Source organism: Tursiops truncatus, chromosome 5 (genome assembly GCF_011762595.2).
Source record: "Tursiops truncatus isolate mTurTru1 chromosome 5, mTurTru1.mat.Y, whole genome shotgun sequence".
Classification (NCBI taxonomy): Eukaryota; Metazoa; Chordata; class Mammalia; order Artiodactyla; family Delphinidae; genus Tursiops; species Tursiops truncatus.
Genome location: NC_047038.1, coordinates 54,074,992 through 54,094,576, shown reverse-complemented (window position 1 = coordinate 54,094,576; position 19,585 = coordinate 54,074,992).

Below are 19,585 nucleotides of genomic sequence, written 5' to 3'. Positions count from 1 at the left end.
GCCACCAAGAAGCCTGTGTGCAAGCACAGGTCACTATCCACACCTCCCCTCCCGGGAGCTTCTGCAGCCCGCTACTGCCAGGGTCCCGTGATCCAGGCACAACTTCCCCGGGAGAATGGACAGCGCGCCTCAGGCTGCTGCATGTCACGCTGGCCTCGGCCGCCTCAGGCCCGCCCCGCATCGTGCCCCTCCCTCTCTCCGCCCTGAGTGAGCCAGAGACCCCGAATCAGCTGCTCCTTTAACCCCGTCCTGTCTGAGCGAAGAACAGATGCCCTCAGGCGACTTACACACAGAGGTGGGGCCAAATCCAAAGCTGAACCACAGGAGCTGTGTGAACAAAGAAGAGAAAGGGAAATTTCTCCCAGCAGCCTCAGGAGCAGCAGATTAAATCTCCGCAATCAACTTGATGTGCCCTGCATCTGTGGAATACATGAATAGACAACGAATCATCCCAAATTGAGGAGGTGGACTTTGGGAACAATGATATATATATATATTTTTTTTTTCCCTTTTTCTCTTTTGTTCAGTGTGTATGTGTACGCTTCTGTGTGTGATTTTTGTCTGTATAGCTTTGTTTTTACCATTTGTCCTAGGGTTCTGTTGGTCTCTTTATTTTTGAGGGGGCGTTGTTGTTGTTGTTCTTGTGTTTTAGTATAGTTTTTAGCACTTGCTATCATTGGTGGATTTGTTTTTTGGTTTGGTTGCTCTCTTCTTTTTTATTTTCTTTTTTATGACTTTTTAATTTTTTATTTTTATAATTATATTTTATTTTAATTATTTTATTTTTTTCTTTCTTTCTTTCTTTTTTTTTCTCCCTTTTCTCCTGAGCCATGTGGCTGACAGGGTCTTGGTGCTCCGGCTGGGTGTCAGACCTGTGGCTCTGAGGTGGGAGAGCCAAGATCAGGACATTGGTCCACCAGAGACCTCCCAGCTCCATGTAATATCAAATGGCAAAGGCTCTACCAGCGATCTCCATCTCAATGCTAAGACCCAGTTCCACTCAATGACCAGCAAGCTATAGTGCTGGACACCCTATGCCAAACAACTAGCAAGACAGGAACACAACCCCACCCATTATCAGAGAGGCTGCCTAAAATCAAAATAAGGTAACAGACACCCCAAAACACAACACCAGATGCAGCCCTGCCCACCACAAAAACAAAATCCAGCCTCATCCACCAGAACACAGGCACCAGTCCCCTCCACCAGGAAGCCTACACAACCCACTGAACCAACCTTACCAACTGGGGACAGACACCAAAAACAACAGGAGCTATGGACCTGCAGACTGTGAAAAGGAGACCCCAAACACAATAAGTTAAGCAAAATGAGAAGAGAGAGAAACACACAGCAGATGAAGGCACAAGGTAAAAACCCAGCAGACAAAACAAATGAAGAGGAAATAGGCAGTCTACCTGAAAAACAATTCAGAATAATGATAGTAAAGATGATCCAAAGTCTTGAAAATAGAATGGAGAAAATACAAGAGACGTTTAACAAAGACGTAGAAGAACTAAAGAGCAAACAAAAAATGATGGACAACACAATAAATGAAATTAAAAATTCTCTAGAAGGAATCAATTGCAGAATAACTGAGGAAGAAGAACGGATACGTGACCTGGAAGATAAAACAGTGGAAAGAACTACCTTAGAGCTGAATAAAGAATAAAGAATGCAAAGAATTTTGAACAGTCTCAGAGACCTCTGGGACAAAAATTAAATGCACAACATTCGAATTATAAGGGTCCCAGAGAAAGAAGAGAAAAAGAAAGGGACTGAGAAAATATTTGAAGAGATTATAGTTGAAAACTTCCCTAAAATTGGAAAGGAAATAATCAAGTCCAGGAAATGCAGAGAGTCCCATACAGGCCAAATCCAAGGATAAGCACGCCAAGACACATATTAATCAAATGATCAAAAATTAAATACAAAGAAAAAAAAGCAGCAAGGGTAAAGCAACAAATAATATACAAGGGAATCCCCATAAGGTTAACAGTTGATCTATCAGCAAAAACTCTGCAAGCCAGAAGGGAGGGGCAGGATACATTTAAAGTTAAGAAAGGGGAAACCCAACAACCAAGATTAATAAACAACCTAACCTTACACCTAAAGCAATTAGAGAAAGAAGAACAAAAAAACCCAAAGTTAGCAGAATGAAAGAAATCATAAAGATCAGATCAGAAATAAATGAAAAAGAAATGAAGGAAATGATAGCAAAGATCAATAAAACTAGAAGCTGGTTTTTTGAGAAGATAAACAAAATTGAAAAACGATTAGCCAGACTCATCAAGAAAAAAAGGGAGAAGACTCAAATCAATAGAATTAGAAATGAAAAAGGAGAAGTAACAACGGACACTGTAGCAATACAAAGAATCATGAGAGATTACTATAAGCAACTATATGCCAATAAAGTGGACAACCTAGAAGAAATGACAGATTCTTAGAAAAGCACAACTTTCCAAGACTGAACAAGGAAGAAATAGAAAATATAAACAGACCAATCACAAGCACTAAAATTGGGACTCTGATAAAAAATCTTCCAACAAACAAAAGCCAAGGACCATATGGCTTCACAGGTGAATTCTATCAAGCATTTAGAGAAGAGCTAATATCTATCCTTCTCAAACTCTTCCAAATATAGCAGAGTGAGGAATACTCCCCAACTCATTGTACGAGGCCACCATCACCCTGATACCAAAACCAGACAAAGATGTCACAGAAAAGAAAACTACAGACCAATATCACTGATGAACATAGATGTAAAGATCCTCAACAAAATATTGGCAAACAGAATCCAACAGCACATAAAAAGGATCATACATCATGATCAAGTGGGGTTTATCCCAGGAATGTAAGGATTCTTTATATGCACAAATCAATCAATGTGATACACCATATTAACAAATTGAAGGATAAAAACCATATGATCATCTCAATAGATGCAGAGAGAGCTTTTGACAAAATTCAACACTGACTTATGGTAAAAACCCTCCAGAAAGTAGGCAGAGAGGGAACTTAACATAATAAAGGCCATATATGACAAACTCACAGACAACATCGTTCTCAATGGTGAATAACTGAAACCATTTCCACTAAGATCAGGAACAAGACAAGGTTGCCCACTCTCACGACTCCTATTCAACATAGTTTTGGAAATTTTAGCCACAGCAATCAGAGAAGAAAAGAAATAAAAGGAATGCAAGTTGGAAAAGAAGAAGTAAAACTGTCACTGTTTGCAGGTGACATGATACTATACATAGAGAATCCTACAGATGCTACCAGAAAACTACTAGAACTAATCAATGAATTTGGTAAAGTAACAGGATACAAAATTACTGCACAGAAATCTCTTGCATTCCTATATGCTAGTAATGAAAAATCTTAAAGAGAAATTAAGGAAACACTCCCATTTACCACTGCAACAAAAAGAATAAAATACCTAGGAATAAACCTACCTAAGGAGAAAAAAGACCTGTATGCAGACAACTATAAGACAATAATGAAAGAAATTAAAGATGATAGAAACAGATGGAGAGATATACCATGTTCTTAGATTGGAAGAATCAACATTGTGAAAATGACTTTTCTACCCAAAGCAATTTACAGATACGGTGCAATCCCTATCAAACTACCAATGGCATTTTTCGCAGAACTAGAACAAAAACTGCACAATTTGTATGGAAACACAAAAGATCCCGAATAGCCAAAGCAATCTTGAGAAAGAAAAACGGAGCTGGAGGAATCAGGCTCCCTGACTTCAGACTATACTACAAAGCTACAGTAATCAAGACAGTATTGTACTGGCACAAAACCAGAAATATAGCTCAATGGAACAGGATAGAAAGCCCAGAGATAAACCCATGCACGTATGGTCACCTTACTTTTGATAAAAGAGGCAAGAATATACAATTTAGAAAAGACAGCCTCTTCAATAAGTGGTGCTGGGAAAACTGGACAGCTACATGAAAAATAATGAAATTAGAACACTCGCTTACACCATACACAAAAATGAACTCAAAGTGGATTAAAGACCTAAATGTAAGGCCAGAAACTATCAAACTCTTAGAGGAAAACATAGGCACAACACTCTATGACATAAATCACAGCGAGATGCTTTTTGACCCACCTCCTGTAGAAATGGAAATAAAAACAAATATAAACAAATGGGACCTAATGAAACTTAAAAGCTTTTGCACAGCAAAGGAAACTATAAACAAGACGAGAAGAAAACCCTCAGAATGGTAGAAAATATTTGCAAATGAAGCAACTGACAAAGGATTAATCTCCAGAATTTACAAGCAACTCATGCAGCTCAATATCAAAAAAGCAAACAACCCAATCCAAAAATGGACAGAAGACCTAAACAGACATTTCTCCAAAGAAGATATATAGATTGCCAACAAACACATGGAAGATTGCTCAACATCTCTAATCAGTAGAGAAATGTCAATCAAAAGTACAATGAAGTATCACCTCACACCAGTCAGAATGGCCATCATCAAAAAATCTATAAACAATAAATGCCGGAGAGGGTGTGGAGAAAAGGGAACCCTCTTGTACTGTTGGTGGGAATGTAAATTGATACAGCCACTCTAGAGGACAGTATGGAGGTTCCTTAAAAAACTAAAAATAGAATTACCATACAACCCAGCAATCCCACTACTGGGCATATACCCTGAGTAGACCATAATTCAAAAAGAATCATGTACCACAATGTTTATTGCAGCTCTATTTACAGTAGCCAGGACAATGGAAGCAACCTAAGTATCCATCAACAGATGAATGGATAAAGAAGATGTGGCACATATATACAATGGAATATTACTCAGCCATAAAAAGAAATGAAATTGAGTTATTTGTAGTGAGGTGGATGGACCTAGAGTCTGTCATACAGAGTGAAGTTAAGTCAGAAAGAGAAAAACAAATACCATATGCTAACACATATGTATGGAATCTAAAAAAAAAAAGGTTGTGAAGAACCTAGGGGCAGGACAGGAATAAAGATGCAGACATAAAGAATGGGCTTGAGGACACGGGGAGAGGGAAGGGTAAGCTGGGACAAAGTGAGAGAGTGGCATGGACTTATATATACTACCAAATGTAAAATAGATAGCTAGTGGGAAGCAACCGCATAGCACAGGGCCATCAGCTCCATGCTTTGTGACCACCCAGAGGGGTTGGAGGAAGACGGAAGAGGGAGAAGATATGGGGATATATGTATATGTATAGCTGAGTCCCTTTGTTATAAAGCAGAAACTAACACACCATTGTAAAGCAATTATACTCCAATAATGATGTTAAAAAAATTTTTTTAATAAAAAATAAATAAAAGACATCTGCTTTGGCCACTTCTTTGGTCTCATGTCTATGAGTCCTCCATGTACATAAATTAAAATTTTTTTCCTTCTGTTAACCTGTTTTGTGACAATTTTAGTATTAATCAACCACAAGGACTCGAGAGGGGTAGAAGGGAAAAATTCCCCCCTCCCTGACAATGAGATAACATCTGCCAAATAGTCATGTTTTGTCCAACGGTTGTGTTTTCCAAAAAGAGCATTCCTTGAAAAAGGTGGCTAGTACAGCTTGCAGTACAATCACATAGTAATTTTCATTGAGTAAACAATGTACTTTGTTCAGCAGCAGAAGTGCTTTATATGTACTTCCCGTTTCATCATACAGAAATATGTTAGGGGTTGAGGTCTTATAAAATAACTTTTACTGCTTCATAAAGAAAATTCTTAAGTGTAACTGGTGTCACTGTGTGTACATGTGTGTGTGAGAGTGTGTGAGTATGTGTTTGTTTGTGCATGTGCCTGCCAGGATGCATTTCGGCAAGAACATAGCAATAAAGAACGTAGTGACTACTAGTAGAGTTTAGCACCACTGGTTTAGTATGGTCTAAGGAAAACAGTTTTGATGTCACCTTATATATCCTTTAAAGGGGCCTCAGGATTCCCTAGACATCAATGGACTATATTTAGAGAACCACTGCATAGACCTGTAGCCCTTAGAGAAGATAAAATTTAAATCCACATCTCCTGCTTGTATTTATACATTTGCAATATTAAACTATACCTTATATTAAATCAAATTATTATTTGTAAAATATATCTCTAGTTTAAATATTTTACTTTCCTCCTGCTGTTTCAAATAACCTTAATTGAATTACTTCCCCCATTCAATATTTTGCAAATTCTAATAAGAAAAGGCACAAATTAAAATTTTTTCCTAAACATTCCATGATATAAAGCACTCAGAACGTCTTTATTTGACAAGATTCAGTTTTGTATGTTCTTCTTTGCGCATTATAATGATCACTATGTACTGGTAACAATTTAAAACTTCAACTTTTTACTCCTTGTTAATTGCAGAAATTCTCATTATGACTTTAACCCATGGAAGATCAGACACAAATTTTTCTTGACAGTTTGAACATCTATTTTAAAAAAAGAAAAGTGTGGGGCTTCCCTGGTGGCGCAGTGGTTGAGAGTCCGCCTGCCGATGCAGGGGACACGGGTTTGTGCCCTGGTCTGGGAAGATCCCACATGCCGCAGAGCGGCTGGGCCCGTGAGCCATGGCCGCTGAGCCTGTGCGTCCGGAGCCTGTGCTCCGCAACGGGAGAGGCCACAACAGTGAGAGGCCCGCGTACCGCAAAAAAAAAAAAAAGTGTGGTTGTTTTATAACCTGAACTGTCAGAAGACTTAATCTTTCCAAAAATTTAAATTAGATAAAATTTTAAGTATCCATAACCTTAGCCCTTAATGAATATTATTTCAGGAACAAATGTAGGCATACAAAACATTAATGTGTTTTCAAGAATTGAATAAATTTAAAGTAATTTTAGAAAAGTATTCTTATATGATGATGTTAGATCATATTCCAAAATTTTTTATTTAAAAAAATCAAGATAAATGTACGTATAAGCATATATATGTGTGTATTATATTATATATGTACCTGTGTTTATCTATCTATATCTATGTCTCTATCTATCTACCTATCTATTGATAATCATTCTATATTGGCTACTCCATCATTAGAATCTGTTTTTAATTTGGCATAAACTCCTTTCTGGAACCAGTTTTTAATTAGTCTTGGTTGTAGTAAAATGCAACATCGCCATAAATGAGATCTGTATCCTTTGATTACTATAACTTTAATTTTAGTATATCTATTAGATAAAAATTTGATAGTGATATCCTACAAATAGTAATAAAATTCAGCCATTCATTCATTCAAATATGTGTGTCTCTCTGAGAAGTTACCCTTATAGAGACCAAGAAGGAAAAGTTTGAGGCAGCAGTTTGTGATTTTTAGTAAAACCAGAGCAGAGAAATAGTCATTACATACGGCAACATGAAGGTCATTTTTACCCTGATGTAAGATGACTAAGTGAAATGGAGGGGCTCAAATTCCATTTAAGAAGGATTTAGTGGAGAAAGGAGTTATAAGGCTTGAGAGAAAATACAGAATTCTTTCAAGTTAACATGGGAAAAGATGTAGAGAAATATGGAGTAAACTGGAGGAGAGTGTGGCATCAATAAACTTGTTAAGATAATTATGCTAGAGCACGTTTTGTGCTTATAGGAATTGTGGTAGGCTGGAAATGGTCTCCCAAAAATGTCCACATCTGTGATGGTTAATTTTATGTGTACTTAACTGGGCCATGGGGTACTCAGATACTTGTTTAAACATTATTCTGGGTGTGTCTGTGAGGGTGTTTCTGAATGAGATTAACAAGTAAAGCATATTGTCCTCCCCAATGTGGGAGAGCCTCATCCAATCTGCTGAAGGTCAGAAGAGAACAAAAGATTGATTAAGGGAGAATTCCTTCTCTCTGCCTGACTGTCTTACAGCTGGGTCATGGGTCCTCTCCTGCCTTGAGATACAGATTCATACTGGATCTTCTACCATCTGCTATCCTGGTTTTCAGGCCTTCAGACACTGACTGGAACTATACCATTGGCATTCCTCAGGCTTCAACTTGCTAGACCTTGGGACTTTTCAGTCTCCATAATTATGTGAGCCAATTCCTTATATACATATGCACACACACACACATACATACCACACACACTACACACATCTTATTGGTTCTGTTTCTTTGGAGACCCTAATACAACACCCTGTAAATACATTACTTAAATGACATAAAGGACTTTGCAGAAGTGATTAAATTATGGATCTTGAGAGATAAGTCTGGATTATCTTGGTGGGCCCAATATAATCACAAGGGTCCTTATAAGAGGGAAGCAGTAGAGTCAGTGGTATAGACTGAATGTTTGTGCCTCACCACAGATTCATATATCTTGTGTATATATTACACCCAAGTGAAGAAGGAAACCCAAGAATAGCTTACAAACCTCATGGGCAAGAGAAGCTTTACAGAACATATTTGCATCTCTGAAGGTTCTTGAAGATCAAGAATAGGAGGTGGATAAATAGGCCTGGGATAAGAGATTTCCAGGACTTCCCTGGTGGCACAGTGGTTAAGAATCCGCCTGCCACTGTTGAGCCCTGGTCCAGGAAGATCTCACATGCTGGGGAGCAACTAAGCCCATGAGCCCCAACTACTGAGCCTGTGCTCTAGAGCCCACAAGCCACAACTGCTGAGCCCGTGTGCCACAACTACTGAAGCCTGAGTGCCTAGAGCCCATGCTCCACAACAAGAGAAGCCACCGCAATGAGAAGCCCCTACTGGCCACAGCTAGAGAAAGCCCTCACACAGCAACAAAGACCCAACGCAAAAATAAATAACTAAAAATAAATTTTTTAAAAAAGAGAGATTTCCATATAATTATTATCTTTACAATGTTATTCTAATGTTTGTATTGTGGGATTTGAGGACTACTAATCCTATAAATTGTATTTACTATTTAGTTTTTTATAAGATATTATAACATAGTGTTTTTCTAGGCATTTTCAAAACATTTTATGTTTTAGCCTTAAAGAGATCATTCGCTTCCTGATTTCTCTGATTTAATAATTGAAGTAAACTTCTTTCTCTGAAACTTCTTTCTAAGAAAAATTGCAGTTCTTTCTGTCCTTTATTCATTTCACACTAACTTATTGAGTGCTCACTTTGTTCCACCAGGATAAAGAGAAAAATATGAGAAAATTTAAGAGTTCAAGTTATAATTCATTGTGTTTATAATTTATCCTTTTGATTTGTAACATTTTCTAATCTATGAAAGGGAACCCTAATTCATAATGAAATTGCCTACGGTCAAAAATGCAAAACCAAAAATATTCACAATAAAGCACACAGAGATGTAGCAATTAAAATGGCATAGTAATAAAGTATCACCTTGTGATACTTTCTTTTAAAGTAAAAAGACCACACATTATAACCCATCATTAATTTTATATGAAAAGATTCATAAATCCTTTCTGTTTGCTATATGCCTACAGTCAAATTTCTGCACATTAGAAAATAATTTGTACCTGAATAGATATAATAAATTTGACAGCAATTTCTTTTGTTGCTATTGTTAAGGGTTTTTTTTAATTTATTTTTATTTTTTAATTAGAAAAAGAATACATTTGTTACAATTCATGGACTACAGATATAAGTTGTGTCAATAGCCTCACCTTCCCCCTCCTTTCCTCTGCCTCTACCTTGAGGTATGCTGAGCAGTGTTAGCAGTTTGCATTTTTGCTTTCAAACTTATTTTTTAACCTTGTATAGATATAGAGGTAGATATAGATAATATAGATTAGGTATAGATGCACATATATGACTTGTTTTCCTTTTTTTAAATTTTATATTTTGCAAAAATAGAATTATCCACTGCTGAGTAATGTGTTATAGACATATTTCTAGGTCAATGTATGAGTAACAAACTAATTTATTTAATTAGCTTAAATAAACTAACTGCTTCATTTTCTAACTACAGATGTAGCACAATTTATTTAACAATTCCATATCATTTGACATCCAGGTTATTTCCAGTTAAATAACATGCTTCAATAAATATCCTTGTATAAATACACTAATCTGGCAGTGTTACTGTTTGCTTGTTTTGTAGCAAAATGTACTTTTAGTGGATACTGGCATATTTTTTTCCTCAAAGTTTGTTCCAATATATACTTCTACCAGCAACGCATAACTGTTTTTCTTCCCTCATACACCTAAAAGCAGTGAATGATATCAGTCTTTAAAATAATCACTAATATAAGAGTTTAAAAAAAAAGTAGTAGGGGTGGGATGGGGAGGGTGGGAGGGAGGGAGACACAAGAGGGAAGAGATATGGGAACATATGTATATGTATAACTGATTCACTTTGTTATAAAGCAGAAACTAACAACAACAAAAAAAGGACAACAGATAACAAGTGTTGATGAGGATGTAGAGAAAAGTAAACCCTCATGCACTGTTTGTGGGAATGTAGATTGGTACGGCCATTGTGGAGGACAGTATGGAGGTTCTTCAAAAATTTTAAAGTAGCACTACCATATGATCTAGCATTTATGTAAAGAAAAAACACTAACTCAAAAAGGTATATGCACACTTATGTTCATTGCGGCATTATTTATAGTGGCAAAGACATGAAACCAAGCAACCCTAGTGCCCATGAATGGATGAATGGATAAAGAAGATGGTACACACAAACACACACACACACACACACAATGGAATATTACTCAGGCATAAACATAATAAAATCACCTTTTATGACAGCTAGAGTGTTATGCTAAGTGAAGTAAGTCAGACAGAAAAAGACAAATACCATATGTTATTACTTATATGTGGAATCTGAAAAAATAAAATAAAACAAATGAACAAGCATAACAAAACAGAAACAGACATATACAGAGAACAAGTGGTTGCCAGAGATACAAGGCAACCACTTCATGTCTCTGAAGGATAAAGGAACTAGTTTAGAGAGAGTAAGAGGTACAAATGTTCATTTATAATGTAAATAAGTCATGGGGATGTAATGAATAGCATAGGAAATATAGTCATTAATATTGTAATAACTTTGTATGATAATGGATGGGAACTAGACTTATAATGGTGACCTTTTTTTAATGCATAAGCATTTGAAATGACTGTGTTGTACACCTGAAATTAATAAAATATGTTAAGTCAATTTTACTTCAATAAAAAATAGCATTAAAAGATTAAAAAAAAGTGGTAGTTTTTACTGTTTTAATTTTCATTTCTCTAAATACCAGTGATTTTGACCTGTTTTCTAATATGATTTTTTGACTATTTTTAAATTTCTTTTGTGTGAACTACCAATTTGTAAACTATTTTTTTATTGGAATCTATATTTTTAATAAATTTTCAAAAATTTTCTTTATGTTTGTGAATTTAAATCCTGGCTTATTATGTCTATATTTCACTTTGTTTAGCATATGAATAATTTAATTTATATAATTTTATATGACTATTTTACCTAGATGTTCCCTAATATTTAGTTTTCACAACTCAAGAATATACAATTTTTCTTAATTTTCTATTTACCTGTTCATTTTTCCAACACTTCTTATGAAAAAAATTGTATACCTTAAATTTAAAAGTAATAATAATACTATGATCCCTCTTATACAAAAGGTCTACATTTAATAACTTAATATTTTACTATATTTTCTTTATCCATCTTTATTGTACTTGCTGAACCATTTAAAAGTGTTACATAAATCTTGACACTTTACACCAAAATACTTTACATACATCTCCTAAAAATACGAAAAATTTCAGTGGTTCATTCAATCAGTTGCTCCATTTAGAACATCAATAATTTTTCCCTAATACCATCTACATCAATCTATATTAAATTTCTCCTTTTATTCTCAAAATTCATAGTTTTTTCAAAATTCATAGTTTTTTCATAATTCAGCTATTAGTGATGTGAAATTTGATCACTTTATTTCAAAGAAAATGGTAATCAGATCTTTCTAAGGAAAGGCCCATTTATTTTTCCCCTTTGCGATTCTCAGATAATCTATGGAGTGGCTTTGGCACTGTTCAAACTTTTAGTTTCTGAAACACTTTAATCATTGGTTTTAGCATCCATTTCTCTCTCTGTCTCTCTTTCATACTCCCTCTTACATACACACAGACACACATACACACACACAAAGGACTCATGGGTTTTTATTTATTTATTTATAATCAATTACAAAAATGATAACAACTTACTAATGTTGTTGTTATTTAAATGTTCCAGATTTAGCCCATAGGAGGCCCTTTAGGCTTGACCTCTTTGTCTTTTGACATGCCTTCATTGCTAGTTTTTGAATTTTTCCTTGCTTTCTGACATAAGATGACCCAATGTTACATAATACTTTTCATTTCCTGGTCTATGAAGTAGCCATTTCTGCAAGGAGCCCTGATTCTTTTTAGTGAGGAATGGTTCTTAGAAACTAATATATCCATCCTTCTGATTCATTCATATTGTCCTACTTCTGTTGTTGTTGTTGTTGTTTTTTCCTTCACCACCAGTTCTCTAAGGGATATTTCCTATTACCAGGTGCTTCACTTTATTACTGAGATGGAGCTTTTCCAACACAGCCACCACTGGTCCATGCACTTTTCAAGCCTGTTTCTTTCAAAATTTCCAGGGTCTAGGAGCCTGACTCAATGGTATTGGAATTACTTTCACTATTTCCCACCTTGACTGGTACCTTTCTTCCCTTTTCCACACCATCCCAATCTGCCATTCTGGTCCTGAGTGGGCACTAGAGTTAACATGGCTGGTCTCAAAAGGTCCATTTACATGAAAAATAATTTGTTTAGAAATCATTGTCTCCAAAGTATCTGTAGCTGTGGGTTATGGGTGATATTGTTTGCTCTCCTTCCGAATCCGCATGTTTTGTTTTGTTCTTTGCTTGTTTGGATAATGTTAGAGATATTCCACTTTATATAATAAATAATTTATCTAACATTATATATATGTGTACATATATTTTTCTTGTATATATAGATGGTTACAAATATCCATCTGTTTCTATACTTTATCCATTTGCACTAATCTAGTAGCCTGTTCTGCCAATTCTTATAATAGATTGTTGCATACTTTAATAATATGTTCTACTTGAGTCCTCTCTCCCTTGTCTTCTTTTCTTCAAAACAAACTTGGCAGTTCTCAAATGACTATTTTTAACCATGTAAACTCTTAAAATTATTTTACCCAGTTTTATAAAGGAATTCTTATTGGAAATGCATTTAATGTATAGAGCTATTTGTGAAAGCTGAAGTATTCTGGTATTTCTTCCACTCTAAAAAATTGTACATCACTTCCTGATTGAATTTTATGTCCTTCAGTAAAATCTCATGGTGTGATTCATGCAAGTAACTTACTTTTCTTTTTGAGTTTACTTCTACATGTTTAGTGTTGTTTGATTATAAAAAATAGGACATGTTCCTGATTACATTTATAAACAAGCAAGGTGTTTTAATAAAAAGCTATTCATTGTTATGTATTTTCCTTCTATTTAATTAAAATTATCTCCCATTAAAAGATGATTATTTGTTGTTAAATATCTTGGATTTTCTTACTGTGCAATTATAAGTGATTTTTTTACAACTCTTTTTTTTTTTTTTTTTGCGTTACGTGGGCCTCTCACTGTTGTGGCCTCTCCCGTTGCGGAGCACAGGCTCCGGACGCGCAGGCTCAGCAGCCATGGCTCACGGGCTCAGCCGCTCCGCGGCACGTGGGATCCTCCCGGACCGGGGCACGAACCCGCGTCCCCTGCATCGGCAGGCGGACTCCCAACCACTGCGCCACCAGGGAAGCCCTACAACTCTTTTATTTTCATAATGTTTATTTAATTTTCCTACTGTCTAATTTTAAATAATAATGGTAAGAGGACATTCACATTCTGTTCCTAAAATCTGTTAACAGTTTCAATATTTAATGTAGGTAACTTTCCTTGTTATATTGACTGCACACATTTAATTGATAACTTCTATTCCCATTTTACTTAGATTTTTAAATTATTAGTGATTTACTAAAATGTATGAAATAGATCTTTAAAGTATATTTTTATAATTGCATTGTGGCCTCTCCCGTTGCGGAGCAACAGGCTCCGGACGCGCAGGCTCAGCGGCCATGGCTCACGGGCCCAGCCGCTCGGTGACATGTGGGATTTTCCCGGACCGGGGCACGAACCCGTGTCCCCTGCATCGGCAGGCGGACTCTCAACCACTGCGCCACTGGGGAAGCCCAATATATTTTGATTTATTTCATAAAGACAGACTTAATTTATTCATTGAACAAACTATATTTGGTGTTGGGCATTATTCTTGGAATTTACTGCTTTTCTTTTTGCTAATATTTTATTTAGGTTTTTTTCAACTATAGTTATAAATTAAATTTGTTTTTTAGTATTTTAGTATTGTTATGCTTGGTTCTTACTTCAGTTTAGTAGCTACTTATAATTTTCTATGATCTTTGTAATAGAAATAGAATAGAAATTATTCTACTGAAGATTAGCTACAATTCAGTGGTAAAGTCATCCCCACTGGGACATTTTACAATATGGATTTCTAATGTATTTTCTGATGTTACTGATCTTCTCAGGTTTTCTACCTTTTATTGAGTCCAAATTTGATATTTATACTTCTCTAGATTAATCATCAATTTCCCCTAAAATTTTACATTCATTGAAATAATGTTATATGTTACATGTAATATTATTTATTATTTCCTTATTATTTTATTTTTATTTTGTTGATTTATTTTATTGTTTTTTTCTTTGTTCTTTTTTGTTTTTAACCAAGTTGACCAGTGGTTTATCTAGTTTATTTGACTATATTTTGGCTTTATTTATTCTTTTTATTTTTTGTGTGTTATTTTCTTAATGTAATTTTAAATTATTTTATTTTTTGTTTCAGCATTTGGATACATGATGTCTACTGCTCCATTCATTAATTTTGATTTCATAGCTTTTCAAATTAAAAAAATAGTTTATCTGCATTTTTTTTAATAAAATTATTTAAGGCTCTTAATTTTCCTCCAAATGAAGTTTCAACTCTATTACATATTTAATTTTCTTGAAATGTCAAACCTAAAATAAGTTAAACTCGTCCACTCTAGTTGTGGTTTTAATAAGTTATCATTGTATTTTTAGGTGTTTAAAAATATACAGAGTATAGCACTGTGATTCAACATTCTCTTCGTAAGTGTCTAATATCTTGTCCGTATGGGTAAATAAAAAAGATTTCAGGATGAGGAAACAACAGAAAACTCAAATTAAGGGACACAACAAAATAATTGTCTATTATGTTTCAAAGTATCAAGGTCAAAGTTCCCAGAGAAAGGCTGAGGAAGTGTTCCAGATGGAAGGAGACCAAAAAGAGATGACAACTGAATGCACTGAAAGACCCTGGATTAGATCCTGGACAATGATAACCAACAGGTATAAAGGGCATTATTAGGACAATTGAAGAAATTTGAATATAAATATATTGAGAGAGACAGAAGGATAAAGCAAATTGGGCAAAATGTGAACAATGGTTGAATCTGGGTAGAGAATATAAGAATTCCTTTACTACTCCTGCATCTTTGGTATACATTTTGAATTACATCAAAATTAAAAGTTACAAGAAGAGGTTTTAGGATTTGAAAAGAAACCAACCATCTACACTGTTTGAAGAAATTACTTATGGAATACATATAACAAATAGCAAACAAATCAAAACAAGGAGATTCAAAGCAAATTTGTATTAAATATAAATGATTATGATAACATACCTGGTTCTATAAATTGATCCCACACAACTGAAAGATGTATTAATAGATGCACTCATATGCATGAATACAAAGGTTTTATACTTTTCTAAGTTGTCACGCAGTTTGTTATAGTCAAAGGTTTATTTAATATTTATGACATGCTTAGATAAGGTAACTTTTCAAACAAATTATTTCACCATCAATAATCTTAAGTACATAGCTGATGCTTTATATATAGCTATGGTTATATATATAATACATAAAATGAAACAGAGTTTATAAATAAGTTATGGCACTCACTATGCAAATATAGCTTTTGTACTGAGGGGGAAAATATTTTTCCTGGAAAATTTTTGTAGATAAAAGTCAATTATTGATGATAACATGCAGAATTTATTGATGATAATACTAAGAATTCTTGACATGACAAGTGCAAGTTCTGAGAAATAAAAAGAATTGACCAATAACAGCACTGTTATAATGCATACATTTAATATTTTTTATGTTATATTTATTTACATTTCAAAAACAACTTACATTTTATCTATTTCCACAAAACATTATTTGGACTTTGTAAATATTTATGTAGTGAATAAATGCAGAAGGAAGAAAAGAATCCCCAGATATATCATCAAATTTAATTGTAAAATTCAATTTAGTACTTTTTCATTTAACATACATATATTCACACTCACACCTAATTTTTTCTTTAATTAAGTATTGGTGTTAAATGATAAAAGCTTTTATTTAAAATTGATAGAAAAAAAACAATGTAATGTTTGACATTTTAAATATATTTAAGACAAGCTTAAACATTTTATTTTCTAGTTATTTATGCTTCTCCCTATAGGTATTCTCTTTGTTTACTTTGTCCTCTTTTCTTTTTCTACTGTGATATTTATCTTTTTCTCAACGATATTTAAGAATTCTTAATCAGGACTTCCCTGGTGGCGCAGTGGTTGAGAGTCCGCCTGCCGATGCAGGGGACACGGGTTCGTGCCCCGTTCCGGGAAGATCCCACATGCCGCGGAGCGGCTGGGTCCGTGAGCCATGGCCGCTGAGCCTACACGTCCGGAGCTTGTGCTCCGCAACGGGAGAGGCCACAACAGTGAGAGGCCCGCGTACCGCAAAAAAAAAAAAAAAAAAAAAAAAAAAAAGAATTCTTAATCATTAGAGTCTATTGGGAAAATGTATAGAAATCTGTCTGTAACTGTAAAAATTAGAATATTTATAATTTCACCTAACAAGAGATACAGAGTATCACATATTCAGAGATTGTTCATCACATCATATTTCTTTATTCCTTCCTTATTGTGATATTTTTGTCCTTTGTCAGCACTAGAAGGCTTCCAGAACAAACTGTAACAAAAAAGTCTCTTGTTCAGTAGAAAAGAATAATAAAGACAGACAGCTATAGAGACAGAGAAGAAACAGAGATAGGACACTCCTCAAATATTTAAGTTTTTCCTTCCATCTGATTTGATCATTTTAGGTCATATGCCAACCTCAGGATATACCATGTATTGTTCTTCCACCTATTTAGGAAAGTAAACTACAAGTTGAAAGAATAATCATTTTTGGCAGAAGAATATGAAGCAGTTTTATGTACTTAAAATCATTTGCCTTGTAGCTACATGTAAGAAAATTATAACTCTAACAAGTATTAAAAAATTTCATTGGAATTATGTGTGTAGCCAGAACTTTTTTTTTTTTGATACAATAAAATAGAACAAGGTGAAGGAGCAAGGAATTAGATCAATTCTAATTGCTGAAGGAAATTTTTATAGCATTGTAAGAAAATAAAGTATTATGAGAAGTATAAATATAGGATATTTCTGATCCATGAGCTGAAGAATTACATGATCTTCATGTTAGACATAGAAGATATTTTTGTCCCATTATCTCTTTCATTTAAATAAGCCAAATTCTAAAAAGAGAACATCTGCCCCTTTTAAACTGCCAAAATTATATCCCTGAGATAATTTCCTTATGCATAAATTTACATAAATTTTTGCTGAAGATTAAATTACTATTAAAAGCTAAATTCCTACCTATGTGAAAATATTTTCTAATTGTGGAAACAAGTGAAAAATTAGACAAATCATAACCTATGTGATTCAACACAGTAAAGATATCAGTTCTTCCCAAATTGATCTATAGATTTAATGCAACTCATCCAAATATCAGCAAAGTTTTATGAAGACATAGACAACTTTATTCTAAAATTTATATGGAATTGTATAGACCCTAGAATAGCTAACACAGTCTTGAAAGAGGAGAATAAAATGGGAGTAATCATTCTAAGAATTTAATCCTGCTACACAGCTAAAGTAATCAAGACAACGCAGTATTAGCACAGAGACCTATACATAGGTAAATGGAGAACAATAGAGAACCCCAAAATAGACCCATACAGATATGCTCTACTGATTTTTGACAAAGTTACAAAAGTAATTCAATTGAGAAAGAGCAGTCTTTTCAAAAAAAAGATGATGGAGAAATTGGACATCTATTAGCAAAACAAAACAAAACAAATCTAACCTCGGGTATCATACAAAAATTAAATCCAAAGAGATCACAGCCTTAAATATAATGCTATTGCATTTTAGAGAAATTACACAGGAGAAAATCTTCAGAATCTAGAGTTGAGCAAAGAGTTCTTAAACTTGTCATCAAATGCATGATCCATAAAAGGGAAAGTTGATAAATTGAACTTTATCAAAATTAAACTATTTTGCTCTACAAAAGATCCTGGTAAGAATATTAGAAATAAAGTTAAAGACTAGGAAAATATACTTGAAAACCACATTTCCAACAAAGGATTGGTATCTAGAATACATATTTTTAAACACCCAAAATTCAACTCTAGAAAAACAAATCAATACGATTAGAAAATGGGCCACAGACATAAACTGAAATTTTGCTGAATAGAATATACATATGACAAATAAATACATGAAAAGATGTGCCGTATCATTAGCTACTATGGAAATGTAAATTAAAGGAAAATGAGATATCACTACACACCTACTAGAATGGCCGAAAGATAAAACAGTGACAACACCAAATGCTAGTGATGTAGAGAAATTCAATCACTTATTCATGTTGGTGTGAATGTAATATGGTATATCCACTCTGAAAAAGAGTTTGGCAATTTCTTATAAAGTTAAACCTGCAATTACCACACCATTCAGAAACTGCATTCTTGATACTTATCCCAGAATAACAAAGAATTAGGATTATTTAAAAATCCATACACAAATGTTCACATGACACTTATTTCAAATAGCTCCATTGTGGAACAATACAAAGTTCATTTGATGGGTGATTGGTTATAAAATGTATGGTACATCCATTCCATAGAATATTACTCAACAATTAAAAGTAATGAACTATTGATATACAAAATAATAAAAAATGATTGGATTAAAAACACCATGACTTTTATTATGTTAGGAACGGGATATTTTTGTATTCCTATATATTTGTTGAGTTTTGTTCCATAATTCACTTAGAACATGTTTGAGCAGTTAATTTACTTAAAGCATGTTTGATCCTTTTGAGACTTGCTTTTAAACTTTGTTATATATGATCAGAGCAGACTTTACTTCTTGGGCTGATTTTATCACACTACTGAGCCAGTACCCTTTTGACAGTTCTACTCAGTGGCCCATGAATTATGACATTTTCAACTCTGGCTAGTAGTAACATAAATTATTCTCAACTCTATGCAAGCTCCAGGATTTTATCTTTGCTCTACTTCAGTAGATTTTCCATGGCATTGGGTAGTTTCCTTAGACACATTCACTGATCAGTACCCAGTTACAGACTTGAAGTGGACTCTCCACAGGTCTCTGGGACTCTTTCTCCGTGGAGCTTTTTCCTGTCTAGTGCTGTCCCCT